Genomic DNA, 12402 nt, shown 5'->3' on the forward strand with positions numbered 1-12402 from the left:
TACTAGAGAATATTTTCTCTTTGTATACCAATTTGAATAATACTACACTCTTCATAAGGGAAGTTAGGATTCATATCCTAAACTTGGAGAACACTATGCACATATCTGGCATAACTCTACCAAAGTCTCTAGGCCATAGTGAGAAACACTTTAAAACCCTCCTACATTCCCAAAGGTAGTTAGAAACATTACATGTAGATGAAGCTAGCATCAGGGCTAAACTGATATACATCTAGTTGATGTTGACTCCACACAAGGAGATACTACATGAGGAACTAGCCTACACTAAAATCTCATGAAGAAAGACTCATCTTTCTACACATGAAGGCTTAGTACACCTTTTTGTTGAGTTTTCCATCCAAATTAAGTCATTGGAGGTAGCTTGTGATACTTGGGATGTAGCTCTAAAGATTATCCTCGAGATCCACAAACCATTTTTGGATAAACACACTATTCATGTATAATCCATTGATATAAGTATCAAAAAGGGGGAGTAAGGACATTGGGGGAGTAGACTATGTGGGAGATAGAGAGAAAGCTAAATAGATAGACAATATACTTAGCAAGCGAAAGATTTTGTATCAGGTATAGAATACAACGCAAAATAATTAACTCAGAAGGAGTTATGAGTTATGGAATTTTGAGGTATGATTGATAAGTCATGTGTTGCCAAATTTTGATAGTTTTTGAAATTTTTGTATAGAATTCGAATAGATACATTTATCTATATTATGCTCATAATGATAGGATCATTAATGTATGACCAAGTTTTTTTGACACTCATGTCAAAGGGGGAGATTGTTGATCTCCAATTGCTTTTCACTAATGAGTGTCTATACACTTAAGTCATCTACTTAGTTCATATCGAATAAGTAACATATGTTGAGCATAACATTTAAGATAGTGCATGCCAAGTAAATAGTGAGTGCCAAGTCATTCAAACACTGAGTGACAACATTGAAGTTACACTTAGTGCCAAGCACCAAGGACTTCAGATGCTAAGTAAATAGTTTTGACATAGTTGTTTGTATTGACACAAATTACTATGTAAACCATTTTTGAGCTGACTTAAGTATTATTTTATGATCTTTGCTGATAAGGATGAATCTTAATTGTGAATCCCTGTGCATGACATGCATCCATTTAGAGAAAGGGAAGGTTTAAGTAGCAATATGGGTGAATCACTATCGTTGATTCATACCTAACCCTAAATCACCTGGGATGTCTTAAGGAAGATAAAGCCTAAAATTTATAGAGATGGAGAGAGGAATGCTAAGGAGAATTGAAGAGAGTTTGCATGTATAAATAGAGCATTCATGGTGATTAAAGTGTTATGAATTGAGTTACATTGAAGAATCAGTCAGAAGGAGAATAGAGGAAAGGAGATAGAGGACATTAGAGGTACATCTAATAAAAAAGGATCGAGTACACATCAGTATAGAGGTGATTTGACATCAAGCCACAAAGTGTTAATTGAAGGATCATTGTTGGGACATTTTAATAGGTGAATCAGTTAAATATCTTTATAGAATAGTCCTAATAGAATCTTGTAAATCCTTTAATAGGATGCTTACTTTATTGTAAGTTAAAGTCCTCTTACCAAGTACACTTTTAGCAGGGTGTTTTGAATCCTTTAGTAGGGTAAGATCTAACAATCTTGTAAGCCTTTAACAGGGCAAACCTTTCATAGGGTAGATCATGTTTCATGGTCAAACATTGTAACCTTCATTGGATACATTCTATTACTATAGTAGTGAATATTTGTGGGTGTCATCCCCACCCCAGTTTTACCTTCTCCTTGGAGGGTTTCTGGGCAACCAAATATCTTGTGTCATACATGTGTTGAATATTTACTTTCATGCTATGAATGTATATGCTTAATTTAAAATTTCAGTTTATATGCATAGATTGTGAGATGGATGTGTGGTGAATAGTTTTAGATGTTAAAATTTTTAGTGCTGATTCACACCCCACCCCCTCTCAGAGTTTACTTTCCTATTGTATTTCCAACACTAATAGGGTGTTAAAATCCTTCAATTGGGTAAGATCTAAAAATCTTGTAAGCCTTTAATAGGGAAAACCTTTCACAGGGTAGATCATGTCTCATGATCAAACATTGTAACCTTCATTGGATACACTGTACAACTATAATAGTGAAGATTTTTGGTTGTCATCCCCACTGCAATTTTACCTTCTCATTGGAGGATTTTTGGGTAATCATATCTTGTGTCATCTATGGTGAATGAATTTATGGTTGAATTTTTGAAGTACCAATTCACCCCCCCTCCCCTCTTAGAGTTTACTTTTCCTATTGTATTTCCAACAATTGGTATCAAAGCCTTGTTCTTTGGAAAGGAAAGCTTTGTAGCTTTCAGGAAAGATCTTGAATATGGAAGTCTAAAAGTTGGGAAGACTATTGAGAATTAGAAGATTGAAATACAACTTTCCCTACATCAGTTGAATGAAGAAAAAGATGAGTTGAAGTGATCATTGAAGAGAAGGAAAGAGATAGCTATTGAAGAGAATGACACACAATACCATGAGATTGAGACTAATGAATTATTTCTAAATGGAAACATAAATAAATTTGATGCAACAGTTGTAGATCTGATTGAAAAGAATGGAGCTCTAACTGAAGAGGTTAGAAATCTAAAGATAGAACAAGAAGTCCAATCAATATTGCTATGTGAGGTGACTAAGTAGAAAAAGAAAGATAAAGAGGAAAAAGTCATGATTGAAGATGAAAAAAGGATACTAAGCAATAGATTGGAAGAGAAGATAGTAGAGGTGAATTGGATTGCTCACTTGCAGCTAGAAACATTGAATCAAGTGATGATTTCCATCATGAATTGAATGGAAAAGACATTGAAATCAAAACATTGAAGTTGCAGAATGAACAACTAAGAAATGATTTGAAAAGAGAAAAAGAATTTGCTGAAATTTTCAATAGACCTAGTAAAGCCATCAAGTATTTTGAGCAATTGATGAGATCTCTTAGATCCAACAGTGATACTATTGGATTGAGTTACACCAGTACAAAAGAAGGAGAAACATCCAAAAGTGGTGAACAAAGGAGCAAAAAAGGTAAGAAATCCAAACCTACTTGCCATAATTATAGAAAATTAGGACATACTACTAATGTTTGCAAGAGCAAGACTATAGATTAGAATCCTAAGATGAAGTTCATTGGTCAGTCCCACAAGTACAACAAGTAAGGACATCAAGCACATGAATGCAGAAGCAAGACCATGAGCACACAAAGATTTGAAGGATACTGCTATAACTGTCAGAAGTATGAACATAGAGCATATGAGTGCAGATCCAAGCCCAAGTGATCATCAAACAAGTAGACAAAGGTAAAGAAAATTGACAACTCTTATAATTGGCATTATAATACTAGTTATAGTTGTCACTATCATCAAGAGTATGGAAATGTTCTTGAGAACTACATAAGAACACATTTTAGAAGTGATTATAGTAGATGGTTAAGTTAGACTACATGTTTTAGTTTCTTAAAGACTAGTCACAGAAGAAGACATTGTCCAACAAAGTCAAAGGCACCAAGAAGTGAGTTTAACAAAGGAAAAGGAAAGGCAGATGTTTTAGGAAGTCAGAGTGTAGATGAAAAAAACATGGAAGAAGAAGGAAGATTGCAATACGTCAAGTTCAAATAGGATCACTTCACCCAATGGGTCAGGTGATCACACCATCCCCAATTAAGCAATCAAGAGGTATGTGTGGGACTAATATTTAAATGATATACCACACATGAGTTTCAAGGATTTAGTTCTAAAAAGATTATATATTCAAAAAGAAAGATGCAAAGTATTTTTTAAGACCTAGAAGAAATCATTAATTTTTGTCAATTTTTATGTTTCTACCAAGCATGAAAAATTTCACTTAAGCTGTTGAATAAAATCTAGTTGATGTCGAGCTATCATAGGTGATAGTGTTGGCTGAGCTCATAGTGGTTTTTGAGTGAGTTGGAATTGTTATTATAGCCAAGCTTACAGCTATGTAAGCATTGAGCATTAATTGTGAAGTGTTAAGGGCTATATGGTCAATTTTTGATTCATTTGATATCATTCAAATTTGGAGAGAGCATGAAGAGATTAAGGTGAATTGAAGAGATCATTCCAAGCATTCGCAGACTAGATTCAACCACCATTTGACACCATTCAATAGATATGTAAAGGTATTTATCATGCATCAAGCTACACTATTTAAACTTTTGCAAACCCTAGGTAATTTCTAGTTCTTCTACTAAGGTTAAAGAGGGAAAGGAAGTTTTAAATGTTCAATTAATCAGTAATGAGATTAGAAAACTAAAATTTAGAGCAATTCCTAACATTTCATACAAGCAAGACCCATTTGGTGTGCTATCGATGATACCACCACAAGTTTTAATAATTCAAGATGTAAGATGTTACACATGCAAGTTGGGTAGCATAGGTGACATGGAGATCAAAGACCTATATAGAAAATTATGTGAAAATGGAATATTGAAGGAGGAATATAAGATTGTAGAAAGAAAAGGGTTAACTGGTGCCCTAGATTTCCCCAAAATTTTCAAGACAGAGTGGATAAAGATTGTTTTGAGCAGGATTCATGACAACTCTATGTGGTTAGAGGATGGACCTATCAAGATTACTAAGAGGATTATGCAGAGGGTAATAGGGTATCCAACCCTAGACATACCTAAGACCATGAGGACTGATGCAAAAGAGGTTATTGAGAAAAATAGAGGGGCATTATGGAATAAGAGAGGAATGACAATTGACACCACCACATATCCTCTAATTTCTTTTGTATTAAGGATAGTAGCACATAAATTATTTCAATCTAGCAAATTAAACATTGTACCTTGTATTGTTGTTGATGCAAGCTACAAGATAGTCAAGAAGCATCATTCTTATGACCTTGTCAAGTTACAGTTGCAATAGTTATCAGAAAACTTGGGAGCCATAAGGAAAACCAAGAATTTAAAATGTAATTTTGGTTCAATACTCCTTTTTTTTTGTATGTTCAGAACACATCTCCTTTTTGTAAAGTTGCATGGAAGACAAATAGATCTATTGTAGTGTAGATAGGTGAATACATTGAGCAACTTGGAGAAACTTTTGAGTCTATAATAACTAGCTACTTTGAAGGCTTTAAGAAGTCAATGAAACAAAGAATAAGGATACTAGTATCACTAGTTGAGAAGAATTTCAATGATGTTTTCTTTGTAGTTGATATTGTCTTCACATATGTTTAGGCTATAGTTCCAACGGTGAGATGGCTAAAGCCTCTAGGTTATGAGATAAATATGGATGAGGCATCTACAAAAATTACTACTTTTCTGGAAGAAGAAGTAGATAGGAAGGTTACAACCTTTGGTAACTATGATGTAGCCAAGTCAAAGATAACTATGGACTTGAAGACAACCTCTGTAATAAGGAAGAAGAGTAAAATTGTTAAGAAGATCAAAGAAAAATTTAGTGAAGGGGCAAAAGAAGATGAAGAAGAAGAAGATGAAAATGAAGATAATGAAGATGAAGAAGGTGAAGATGTACTAGACCAAGAATCACTAGCCATTAATCAAGTCCAAGGAGAAGACCAAGGTGGAGAGGAAGTAGAAATTGAAGAAGGTACTAAGGGAGAAGAAGCCAATGAAGCACCTGTGGCCAAAGAGAAGAAGAGAAAAGCTAAAGCTCCATTAGTTAGCAAACCCAAGAAGGTTGTAAAAACTACACAACCTAAGCCTTCAATTCCTACTACCAGGGCTAGCACAAGAGCTATTGCTAAAAAGGTTCAAGAAGTGGAAAAGCTAAAAGGAAAGAGAACTAGGACAACTACACAAGAAGATGAGTCTGAGAAGAGACAAAGGAGAAAATACATTTCTCCAATTGAATATGATGAGGAGAGGACTAAATATAATGACAAAAACCAATTCAAAGTGGTAATTCACAATCCTTCTTTTGATTTGGACAACTTGTTTAAGAATATAAAGAATAATGCTGACTTATCTAGATTTGCACATGTTGAGTTTGACAAACTTGGAAAGATTGAGATGAACCAAGCGGAAGAGTCAATATATGCCATGATGAAAACATTCAAGAAGACTCCAATTGAGCTTGCCAACTCTATATCTAAGAGTCTATATGATAGAGTTGAGCAAAAATGGTAGTTTAGTCTTAATATAGAAAGGCAAATCAGAGAGACTACACTAGAAAGTGTGATGCCAGAATTGGATAAGGCTACAATGACAAAGGCCATCAAGAAGTACATAGGGATATTTTCTCCTAAATATAGGGCATTCAATATTTTTTGAAATGACATCAAGGATGTTATTCAGAAATCCACCCAGATATGGAAAGTAATATATGGACTAACAACACCTAAGGAAATTGAGCAGACACGTATTGAGGTAGGTGAAAAAAAAGGTGAGCAAGAAGTAACTAAGGTTACTAAAGTTGAAACTAGAAAAGATGCACATGTGGAAGGAACTGAAAAGAATATAGATATACTAAAAACAATTGAAGTTGAGTAGGAAACATAACATAGTATACTTGATACAGATGTCGAGTGTCAATCCACAACATGAGGTAGATGTAGACACATATCTAGTAAAGATCAATGATGTTTCTGATAAAGTAGCTCAAAACATGAATCCCCTAATAGAGGAGGACATGAAAAAGATATTACTAGACACCACCACCAAGGCACAACTATGTTGTCATCTTGTATTGGTGAGTGTAGATGAAATTGAGAAGGCAGAAAAGACATCTGCAGAGGAGGAAACACAAGACATGTCTAAGACCCCTCAATCTATTGTGGTACAACCTATAATGCCCATTGTAGTGTACCAAAGGAAAGAGACAACAATGGAAAATATCAACACAATGGTGCAAAATGTGTCAATACAAGAAGTTGCTACAAAAGATAAAGATGAGACACCAGTTCAAATAGGTCAAGAAGATACTTCTGTACCTACAACACAAACTCTAGGTGCAACTGAGATTGACATGAAAGAAAAGGATAGGACTAAAGAGTCAATATTGAATACCAAGTTTTAAGGAGCAATTGGCAATACAAGAATTGGTTACTTCTCTAGAAATTGGTACTCCTCCAAGTCAAGCTCTTCATAGGCTGAGTGTAGAAGCTACACCACTATAGTCATCAAGGCCTACTCCTAGTACATCCAAGGTAGATGAAATTACATCATTTGGCAATGTCAACTTGGATGAGGTGATTGTGTTTCCAAAGTTTGATCTTGCAACAATCACTATTGAATGGATGAGCATACTTTAGGATGCTCTTGTAGGGAAAAAGCACCACAAACTACCCAAAAGAGAACATAGATAGAAGCAAGCATTGCAAGATATCAAGGAAATTTTTCTTGATGCATTCAGCCTGCATGCACCTGAAGAAGATAGGCCTATCATGGAGTTGTTGAAAAATATAGTGGAGAAGATAAATGATACAGACCTAGATTCCAATGTTAAACTACTTGAATGGTCTAAGTGGAAATTTCAAGGCACAGTCAATGAAAAGATATCAATAGCCATTGCACTTAGTCAGCTTGAATTAGCAACCAAGATTGATAGTGCAAAGAAAGTATTAGGGAATAATTTCTCTCTTTACACCAAATTATGTGATACAACTCCATTCACACAAGAAGTGCAACAACATATTGATACTCTAGAAGGAGATATGAAGCTAACAGGTACTACTCTACCCAATTCTCTAGCTCAGAGTCAAAACTACTTCAAGAATTTGATGAAATCCCAAGGTTAGTTGGCAGCCCTGCATGCTCAAGATGCAAATGTTTAGGCTACGCTAATTAGTATCTAGTCCATGTTGACCCCACACATGGAGATACTACATAAAGAACTAGCCTTTGTAGAAATAATGATGAAGAAAGATACCAATCTTTCTACACATGAAGGCTTAGTTCACCTTTATGTCGATTTATCTATCTAGATAAAATAATTGGAAGTAGCATGTGATAACTAGGATGTAGCTCTGAAGACAATACTTGAGGTCCATAAAAATTTCTTGGAAAAATGCACTATACGTGTATAACCCTTTGACATAAGTGTCAAAAAGGAGGAGAAATAAGTAAGGGGGAGACATAAGTTTTGGGGAGAAACAAAAAGAAGAAAAAGGAGTCAAAGACAGAAATAGAGTACAACATTATTTAGCATATGCATATTTACTCAGTAGGAGTATTGGTTTAGATTCAGAACATCACAATCAACTTAGGGGGGGTTATAAGATTTTGAGGTCTGACTAATAAGTCAATCAAGTTTTTCAAATTTTTGAAATATTTTGAAATTTTGTAGATATGTCGAACATTGATAGTGAGTATCTAAGTTAAGATCATTCATGCATGACCAAGTGTTTTTGCCACTCATTTCAAAGGGGGAGATTGTTGATCTCAAATTGGTTTTGATATATGCATGTCTATACACTTAAATTATTTTCAAGTTAGAACTTAGTGCATTTCAAACAAGTAATGCATGTCGAGCATAACATGTCAGATAGTGCATGCTGAGTAAGTTAATCAATAAGTGTTGAGTAAACCATTAGTGCTGAGTCACTCACGTTCCAAGTAGTCAGTATGTGCTAAGTAATTTAGATGTCAAGCGACAACATTGAAGTTGCAGTTGATGCTGAGCATCAGGGACTTTAGATGGAAAGTAAAATAGTTTTGACATGGTTGTTTGTAATGGTACAAACTACTATGTAAACCAATTTGGAGCTGACTTAAGGATTGTTTTGTGATCCTAGATGACAAGAACGAATCTTAATTGTGAATCCCTATGCAGTACATGTAGCCAATCAGTTAAAGGGATGAATTGAGTGGCTAGATGGATGAATTACAATCATTGATTCATACCTAACCTAAGTCACCTAGGTTGTCTTAAGGAGGAGAAACCCTAAACTTTGAAGGAATGTGGAAGGAGTGAAGAGAGAAGTTTGCATGCACAAATAGAGCATCCATGGTGGCTAAAGAGTTGTAAATGAGAAATACATTGCAAAATTAGTTAGAGGAGAATAGAGGAAAGGAGTTAGAGGATATAAGTGATACATCTAATTAGTAAGGATCAAGTACACATCAGAAAAGAAGTGATATGTTATCTAGCAGCAGAGTGCTAACTGTAGGATCATTGCTAAGACGTTTTAACAAGTGAATCAGTTAAATCCTTAACATAGTAGTCTTAATAGGTTGTTGTAAATCCTTTAACATGGTGCTTACTTTATTGTAAGTTGAAGTCCTTTAACCAAGAACACTTCTAAAAGGGTGTTGAAATCCTTTAACAAGCTAACATCTAACAATCTTGTAAGCCTTTAATAGGCCAGACCTTTCACAAGGTAGATCAGGCCTCATGATCAAACATTGTAACCTGCATTGGATACACTTTACAAGTACAATAGTGAATATTTATGGGTGTCATCCCCACCCCAACTTTACCTTCTCATTGGAGGGTTTCTAGGTAATCATATCTTCTGTCATATGTGTTTAATGTTATTTTCTTTCATGCTATGGATGAATATGTTTAGCTAGCTATTTTAGTTTACATGTAAATTGTGAGATGGATGTGTGGTGAATGATTTTATGGTTGAATTTTTGAAGTACTAATTCATCCTTAATTTTGAGATCCAACTTTGCCACTCTAAAGATCTAAATTGGAACCTATGGTAGTTTTAATTTTAATTTTGAATTTTTTTTTATTATTATTTTTTTTTTGGGGGGGCAGGGGGGGGTGTGAGGAGGAGCTTTCCTTTTCCAAGCCTCTCTTGAGGAATCATTTTTAAGATGATAAATCATATAAAAGAGAGAAAAATGTGAATATTCACCTCACTTATTAAGTCTCTATGGATGGATCAAAATCTTCTATTAACAAATATGTATGAATGTGTGTATGTCTAATGATGGTGTAGGGTGTCTTCAAAAATATAATATATCTATAAATACCAAACCGCAACCATGAATGTAGGTATTATCTTGAACTTTTAAAGGATTAAAGTCTTGAATACTCCTTGAAATCTTACTTGAATAGATGATGTCTTGAATGGATGTTATTCTCAAATGGACATGGAATGGTCACTCATGGATTTCTTGTGCATGTAATAGATTTAGTGGATTGATTGTGCATATTATGGATGACCAAATTATGTGAATAAGGCTCCTTTCATACCAATTTTAGAATCAAAATTGAAAGGTTCAACTACACGAGAAAGGAAACTAAAATTAAAATCCCAAAAGTGAATCCAAAATCAAAGGAAAATCCTTTGGATAAGGGAAAATATCATTCCTTACCAGGGGGTTAGGGATGGCCTCATCCTTGATCAGAGGATCAACAACAACGTCATCCCTAACACAATGGTTTTATACCTTAAGATGCACACTCTGGTCTTGGGGATGCAAAAATGGGTCACCAAAAATGGACAAAACCACAAGGACAAACAGCATTCCAAGCATAAGTGCATTGATGAGCCTAGGAGATCATCAAAGGGTGGGTTAAAAGGTCTTACAAAGTAAACACTTACATAAATAATTCTCGTTTGTAAATTTAATTATTTAACTTATTTTAAATAAATAAACTTAAGGTACATAATAATAAACAATTGTTTTGCATGTAGTATATTTAAATTACTTTATCTAAAATATAATAGCTCACAACAAGTAATAATGTTTTACTAAACGTAAGTATGAATACACATTCTAAAAGTAAAGGCATTAATAAAGTTTTTAAATTGGATTGTGTTTGCATTATGCATAATCAAACATGTAAGGAACCATGTAGGAAAAATAAATACCAAGATCTAACAAATGAATATTATATGTTTAATATAGACGATGATCAAATTTTTACTCTTTACCTTGATCATGATTAATATTTGGCATTTGAGATTGGTTGAATCATCTTGTATTTCTCTTAAACCATAACTATTGTTAATCAGTAAAATCAATCTATTTCATAGAAGGGAATATCTTTGATGTAATTTAAAAATTAATAATTAAAGATTATTTAAATAAATACTAGATTATATAAATATTTTTTAATATACTCTTTAGTGTGATTGTGAAACCATAGGAGAAACATTTAAAATTTTTGTGATCAATCATTTAAAAGACATAAGACACTCAACCTTGAGAACATCCAAGAAATGGAAAAATACTTTCTTGAATCTAGGAAATATATGATCTGAAAGGAAATAAAGTCACATTTTGAAGTTTTAATTTGTGGTGGTGTTCTTAAATAAAAATATATTTTGAATGTGAGGCAAGATCATACAAAACAATGGTAAATTGTGAGCCTCTTATTTGGGAGCTCTTTGGTTCAAATCCACTCGACTTAAATAAATAAATATTAATAATTAATCAAAAATACATAATAATTAATCTTAGCTTCAACCTCTTACTGATAAAAAAAATTCTTCTCAATTTGACAATAGAAATATTTTTTTCCCCCAATACAAGAAATAAAATTCACCATACATTGATCTCTCATGACAATAATGTACATCAGATATTTTTTTTTCAAATTAATTTTAAAAACTCACACAACATAAACTAAAATAGTTAAACAAACACTATAACAAATAAAGCTAATACTACTATTATTAATAATTATATTAATTTAAAATTAATATAATAATAGTCATTAATTTATACCCTATCATCTATATTTATAAAAAAAAAATTGGACTTTTAATTTGCACACCTAAATTGCAAAGTTTATTTTGAAACTCTTTTATTCAAATAAAATTAATTAAGAAAAATAAAGATGATGAACTTTTCAACAACACAAAACTTAAAGCAACTAGATCACACTTATCAATGTTTCTTTCTTTTTCTCTTTACCACATCATATGATGCCAACTTTGATCTCCTTCTTTGTACATATCAATATAATTGATCAACGATTATTTGCAATACAATAAGAGTTGTCCTCTCTCAAAATTTTATCATGGCCTTAAGCCCCTTGTTTGTTCTTGTGTTCCACCTGTCACATTCATTATTGTTCTTGGCAAGTAAAACTATAATTAGCCAATTCTCATGACCTTGGATCAGATAGGAATAAGAGCCTCAAGATTCATGATCTATACAACTATAAGACTTTGAAGTTACAAGAAAAGCATAAATAGTGATTGGATTCAATGAGTTTTTCATCTCCAAGTCATACTTTTCTCTCTCAATCTCAAGGATTGTTTGGGCATGCAAATAAATTTTATATTTTGATTGTGTGCATATTTTTATCATCAATATTTTGGATCACACGCAATGATCAATCATCAAGGTGAGGAGTGCTAGAGAAAAATGATAAGTTGTAGATTAGCTCACAAAAAATATATAAGGAGAGGCTTAGATGGGAGGCAGACACACCCAAAAGAGAGACAAGTCCAACA

The sequence above is a fragment of the Cupressus sempervirens genome, chromosome 3, assembly GCF_028749045.1.
Source record: "Cupressus sempervirens isolate cs-2001-9-10 chromosome 3, ASM2874904v1, whole genome shotgun sequence".
NCBI classification, from domain to species: Eukaryota; Viridiplantae; Streptophyta; class Pinopsida; order Cupressales; family Cupressaceae; genus Cupressus; species Cupressus sempervirens.